Below are 7,329 nucleotides of genomic sequence, written 5' to 3'. Positions count from 1 at the left end.
GACTAGGATTATATTGACTATACAGCCTGGGGAGACTAGGATTGTATTGACTATACAGCCTGGGGAGACTAGGATTATATTGACTATACAGCCTGGGGAGACTAGGAATGACTGTATAGCCTGGGGAGACTAGGATTATATTGACTATACAGCCTGGGAAGACTAGGATTATATTGACTATACAGCCTGGGGAGACTAGGATTGTATTGACTATACAGCCTGGGGAGACTAGGATTATATTGACTATACAGCCTGGGGAGACTAGGATTATATTGACTATACAGCCTGGGGAGACTAGGATTGTATTGACTATACAGCCTGGGGAGACTACGATTATATTGACTATACAGCCTGGGGAGACTAGGATGTTCTGGCCACTGTGTGGTGTATATTGTGGTGTAGCTTGTTGTGTGGCCCAAATAACACCCTATTCCCTATATAGTGCACTACTATGGGTCCTGGTCAAAAGTAGTGCACTATATAGGGAATAGGGCGCCGTTTGGGATGCGTCCAGTGTTGGATACTTTGCCATGTCTCAAACCTTAATAGGAATACTGTCTGTTTATACTCTACAGTAAACCGTTTGAAACGTCTTCTTGCACTTGTTCAGTCCAAAGTTCCCTGTAGGTGAGCAGTGTATAGAGACGTTGTTCTCACTCACCAATGTGTCTCATAAATTGAGCAAGGGAGCGGTTCAAACAACGCCAGTCCTTAGTCAAGGAATTGAAGCGGGTAGGATACTGTCTGCTTGGGCTCTTCTGTTCATAGGTCTATGCTCTAAATACATATATGCTTCATGCACAGATAGAGCAAGGGAGGAGTTCAGTTCAACAATGCCAGTCCTTATCGTAGGAATAAGGGAACCATAGATAATTGTCTGTTGTCTGTGTTGGGAACACTAAAAAGTATTGTTGCTATGGCGACTATCATGACGAATTTGGTGTGCGTAAAACGGCTTCTTGCCGTTACTGTAGGCTTTAGCCGTGATCCACAGGACGAGTGAGTCATCCATCCGCTCTGGGACTCAGGTCTGGCACCACAGTTCTGTGTTGTGAGAACATTTCCATACGGTGTGTGTCAGCAGCCAACAAGACAAGATGAAAAGGCTCTAGCAAGTTAGACTTACCTTTGGGATATTTTACTTTTGGGATATTTTCCTTGAGTGTGTATTTCTACACTCCCCCCTACGTATTTATTTGGACAGTGAAGCTAAAACTATTAATATGGCTCTATACTCCAACATTTTGGATTTTAGATCAAACGTTTCATATGAGGCGACAGTACAGAATGTCATCTTTTTATTTGAGGATATTTTCATACATATCTGTTTCACCGTTTAGAAATGAAAGCACTTTATGTATCTAGTCCCCCCATTTGAAGGTGTCGAAGTATTTGGACAAATTTCACTCATGTGAAAGAAATACCTTTTAATGTTCCATGAACACAACCAGTCATGATGTTTTCATCTGGTTGTCAAACAAATCACTTCAGACAGTAGGCTACCTGCTGCTGGGTGTGTTTGTCCACTCCAAAATAATCCCAGCATCCAAACAGGTCACTGTGCATCCGCCAATTGATGATGGGAAAGAGACATCCGTTAGAAAACGCCAAACAGCGTGGACTCTAGTATCCTGAATTCATTGATGCGTCTTACTGACAAATTGAACTTTTTTGTCAAAATAAAAGTCATGAATTCTGAAATAAAGGTTGCACAACCAGCTTTGTCTGTCCCGAGCTCATCAGCACGGGAAACTGTGAGGGCCCAGTTGAAACAATGTTGCAAATTTGCTAGCGAAACCTCAAGACAGACAGAAAGAGAGAGAGAGGCAGACAGAAAGAGAGAGAGGCAGACACAGAGAGAGAGAGAGGCAGACAGAGAGAGAGAGGCAGACAGAGAGAGAGAGAGGCAGACAGAGAGAGAGAGGCAGACAGAGAGAGAGAGGCAGACAGAGAGAGAGAGAGAGAGAGAGAGGCTGACAGAGAGGCAGACAGAGAGAGAGAGGCAGACAGAGAGAGAGAGAGACAGACACAGACAGACAGAGAGAGAGAGAGGCAGACAGAGAGAGAGGCAGACAGAGAGAGAGAGGCAGACAGAGAGAGAGAGGCAGACAGAGAGAGAGAGGGGCAGACAGAGAGAGAGAGGGGGAGACAGAGAGAGAGAGGGGCAGACAGAGAGAGAGGGGCAGACAGAGAGAGAGAGAGGCAGACAGAGAGAGAGGCAGACAGAGAGAGACAGAGAGAGAGGCAGAGAGAGAGGCAGAGAGAGAGAGCAGAGAGAGAGAGAGAGAGAGAGAGAGAGAGAGAGAGAGAGAGAGAGAGAGAGAGAGAGCGAGGCAGACACAGAGAGAGAGGCAGACAGAGAGAGAGGGGCAGACAGAGAGCGAGAGAGAGGCTGACAGAGAGAGAGAGAGAGGCAGACAGAGAGAGAGAGGCTGACAGGCGAAGTAGAGATGAATGCGATTGAAAGAACCTGAACCAACTGTGACCGGTTTAAAGCACGACAGAGGCGGGGGTGTTCGTTTAATTTGGAACAAGCTTTTATTTTCATATTTACCAGTGCAGCAGTACAAAATAAAATGTTAAACAAATAGGAGAATGGTTAAATTAGAGACCCACCCAAAGTTGGACTTTCGTTGCATTTAGGGGGAGCTCATGTCTCATTCAGGGGACTGAAAGTTACAGAGGGTCAAAGATCATACCCCCAAGGGTAGGGATTTCTGCTCCCCTGTAACTTTCTAACTCATCATTATTCAGGATTCATTCATGATTATCCATAATCATGGTAGCATCTAAATTAATGTAGACGTGTTCAGCATGTTCAAATAAACCTACCATTAAAATTATAGACTGATCATATCTTTGTCAGTGGGCAAATGTACAAAATCAGCAGGGGATCAAATACATATTTCCCCTCACTGTATTTCCACTTCTATGATGGCTGTTCCCTCTTAATACCAAATAGGGGAAGATAAATATGCTATAGTTGCTTTAATATGCATGTAATTCCCTTTATCCAGGCAATGAACTGACAGCCTACAGTACAGGCCTATCTTATTGACATTCATTTGTATGATTATTAATCCTCTTCAGGGAATGAAGACATTCAATCAATTTAAATCCAAATCTATTTGTATAGCACTCTTTGCACAACATTCAAGCAATTGCCAAAGGAATCATGCATAACCCACTGCACTACCAAAAGGAACCAGGCATAACCCACGGCACTACCAAAAGGAACCAGGCATAACCCACGGCACTGCCAAAAGGAACCAGGCATAACCCACTGCTCTACCAAAAGGAACCAGGCATAACCCACTGCTCTACCAAAAGGAACCAGGCATAACCCACTGCTCTACCAAAAGGAACCAGGCATAACCCACTGCTCTACCAAAAGGAACCAGGCATAACCCACTGCTCTACCAAAAGGAACCAGGCATAACCCACTGCTCTACCAAAAGGAACCAGGCATAACCCACTGCTCTACCAAAAGGAACCAGGCATAACCCACGGCACTGCCAAAAGGAACCAGACATAACCCACGGCACTGCCAAAAGGAACCAGACATAACCCACGGCACTGCCAAAAGGAACCAGACATAACCCACGGCACTGCCAAAAGGAACCAGACATAACCCACGGCACTGCCAAAAGGAACCAGACATAACCCACGGCACTGCCAAAAGGAACCAGACATAACCCACGGCACTGCCAAAAGGAACCAGACATAACCCACGGCACTGCCAAAAGGAACCAGACATAACCCACGGCACTTCATAAAGCGTCAGTCAGTTGTCCGCTGCCAAGACAGATTACTATCCTCAATGTAAAGTCAGTTCATTCTTCACGGTCCATTGGGAATTCATTACAGTCAACAATACAAGTTCGTGGAAAAAAATAGGTTTTAACTCGGCTCCAAGTCACCAGCCTATTGCAATGAAATTATTAAAATAACTACAGTGGGTCCATGGACTCTGGTCAAAAGTAGCGCACTATAAAGGGTGTAGGGTACCATTTGAGACTCATTATACTTATTGGAAGGGGACTTCATGTGGCTGAGGTTGGCACACAGGACAGAGGTTGTATCAAAGCAAAGGCAGGTTAGGGCGCGTTGGGGCTCAGAGCCTGCAGCGGCAAGTATAGGGGGCCAGGTTAGGGCGCGTTGGGGCTCAGAGCCTGCAGCGGCAAGTATAGGGGGCCAGGGTTAGGGGCGCGGTTGGGGCGCTCAGAGCCTGCAGCGGCAAGTATAGGGGGCCAGGTTAGGGGCCCGTTGGGGCTCAGAGCCTGCAGTGGCAAGTATAGGGGGGCCAGGTTAGGGCCCGTTGGGGCTCAGAGCCTGCAGCGGCAAGTATAGGGGGCCAGGTTAGGGCGCGTTGGGGCTCAGAGCCTGCAGCGGCAAGTATAGGGGGCCAGGTTAGGGCGCGTTGGGGCTCAGAGCCTGCAGCGGCAAGTATAGGGGGCCAGGTTAGGGCGCGTTGGGGCTCAGAGCCTGCAGCGGCAAGTATAGGGGGCCAGGTTAGGGCAGAAGTTCATGTAGTCAACCTGTGAGTGCGCGTGTGTGTTCTTCGTAATAGTAAACACGCAATATAATGTACATTCAAATGTGAGTGACATGATAGGTCTAGAATACATATTGAACTACCAAGAGGGGAAAAAGGACAATAATCGTTAACCAAAAGGAATGGGCCACACCTCAGTCTGATTCCTCTTGGTTCCTGTCTTCAAGGAAGTGTTTCCTGGCCACAAGGATTTTATTTCTGCTTTGCTCGCTCTTTGGAGTTTTGACTACTGCCGATATAAATACGGCTTTGTAAAATAAAACGTGAGCATTGTTTCCTGCCTTAGTTTGAGAATGTAAACCATAACCCCATCTGTTGCATTTCTTTAATTTGAGAGCTGGTTTCCTCAGACACAGATTAAGACAAGTCTTGGATGAAGAAACACTTCCCACGGAGAATCTTCATTGAACATTATTTTTAGTATAGGACTAGGATTAAAAACAGGCCCTGGGTGAAAAACATATCCCATTTGTGGCACGTCTGTTTTCTGGAGAGCCAAAGTCGCTTTCCATTCCACCCCATTCAGAAACACTGTATCTATTCCAAGGGTTTGTACGCCCCCTGCAGGACAAAGAAAATACTGCACCATCACCATTTTGACCCACCCATCTTACCCCCAAAAAAGTATCGGCTCATTTAAATACCAAAAGCTGCCATTTTGTAGGCTTTGTGTAGAAACTAGCTCCAGACATGACTTGTTCTTATGTTACTAAGAACATTCTAAATCCTTTTAACAATTTACAATGTATCCAGATGAAATAAAATTAATTTTCAAATAGCTTGATTTCATGTAGCACATAAAATGTATGCAAATGAAATCATAGGCAATAATTCTCATTAATTAGGAAAAAGGCTGGTATAGATCCCTCACAGTGGAGGTGTCATAATACCCATAAAACCTAGCAGACAAACAGGGAAATGGTTCCAAATCAGTTTTTCCACCATTTGTTTTTCCCCCATAGGAAAGGCTTAGCCTGACGTGACGTTTTGATAAATCATGTAAATCTCTCTCAGACAAGGTGACTTATCAATATTTTGGGCTCTATTTACTGATTCGAAAATGCTAATTAGCATCAAAGTAGTCATGTAAAACTACAAATCCCTGCAAGCTCATCTCTAGATGACACGTTTGCTAACAGGTATTGTGTCAATTTAAAACATGAACAAGACAGTCCACAGAATTCTCCGTTTAAATAAATGTAGTCAATTTATTCATTACCACATTTAGCTAACAGATAGTTAATCCAGAGATTCTTAGCTTTGCCTCGATTCGGCAGTCTCGTCCAGATCATCATGGCATTTCTAGTTCATAATAGCCACATTAGAGTTTCATTTTTTTAGGGGGGTGGGGTAAATACAGGCGAATATATTGGTAAGAGTCACCTTGTTCTAGTGAGATTTACACGGTTATCAAAATGTTACACCAAGGTAAAAGCCTGCAAGAAAAAACAGCCCATTATTTGAAGTGTTTCTAAAATCCCCTCTGGGAATAACTAATAGTGGAAAAACTATTGGAAGCATTTCCGTTTCACCGCTAGGTTTTATGGGTATTATGTCTCATACTGTGGTCCTCTATTTACTAAGATTATATATAGGACACAGCCCAATTTAAGCCCTGTTCAAAAGTAACACCCTGTATAAGGAACAGGGTGCCATTTGGGACAGAGCCACTGCATGCCAAGAATCACGAGGCTGAGGGACAGGAGAATCACGAGGTTGAGGGACAGGAGAATCACGAGGTTGAGGGACAGGAGAATCACGAGGTTGAGGGACAGGAGAATCACGAGGCTGAGGGACAGGAGAATCACGAGGTTGAGGGACAGGAGAATCACGAGGTTGAGGGACAGGAGAATCACGAGGTTGAGGGACAGGAGAATCACGAGGTTGAGGGACAGGAGAATCACGAGGTTGAGGGACAGGAGAATCACGAGGTTGAGGGACAGGAGAATCACGAGGTTGAGGGACAGGAGAATCACGAGGTTGAGGGACAGGAGAATCACGAGGTTGAGGGACAGGAGAATCACGAGGTTGAGGGACAGGAGAATCACGAGGTTGAGGGACAGGAGAATCACGAGGTTGAGGGACAGGAGAATCACGAGGTTGAGGGACAGGAGAATCACGAGGTTGAGGGACAGGAGAATCACGAGGTTGAGGGACAGGAGAATCACGAGGTTGAGGGACAGGAGAATCACGAGGTTGAGGGACAGGAGAATCACGAGGTTGAGGGACAGGAGAATCACGAGGCTGAGGGACAGGAGAATCACGAGGTTGAGGGACAGGAGAATCACGAGGTTGAGGGACAGGAGAATCACGAGGTTGAGGGACAGGAGAATCACGAGGCTGATGGACAGGAGAATCACGAGGTTGAGGGACAGGAGAATCACGAGGTTGAGGGACAGGAGAATCACGAGGTTGAGGGACAGGAGAATCACGAGGTTGAGGGACAGGAGAATCACGAGGTTGAGGGACAGGAGAATCACGAGGTTGAGGGACAGGAGAATCATCAGGTTGAGGGACAGGAGAATCATGAGGTTGAGGGACAGGAGAATCACGAGGTTGAGGGACAGGAGAATCACGAGGTTGAGGGACAGGAGAATCACGAGGTTGAGGGACAGGAGAATCATGAGGTTGAGGGACAGGAGAATCACGAGGTTGAGGGACAGGAGAATCACGAGGTTGAGGGACAGGAGAATCATGAGGTTGAGGGACAGGAGACTGTAGATTTTACATGTATTTATTTTTCACCACATTAAGGCTATAATGTACGCAACCAA

This window comes from Coregonus clupeaformis, chromosome 29, assembly GCF_020615455.1.
Source record: "Coregonus clupeaformis isolate EN_2021a chromosome 29, ASM2061545v1, whole genome shotgun sequence".
In the NCBI taxonomy this organism is placed as follows: domain Eukaryota; kingdom Metazoa; phylum Chordata; class Actinopteri; order Salmoniformes; family Salmonidae; genus Coregonus; species Coregonus clupeaformis.
Note: the sequence above shows the minus strand (reverse complement) of the source record.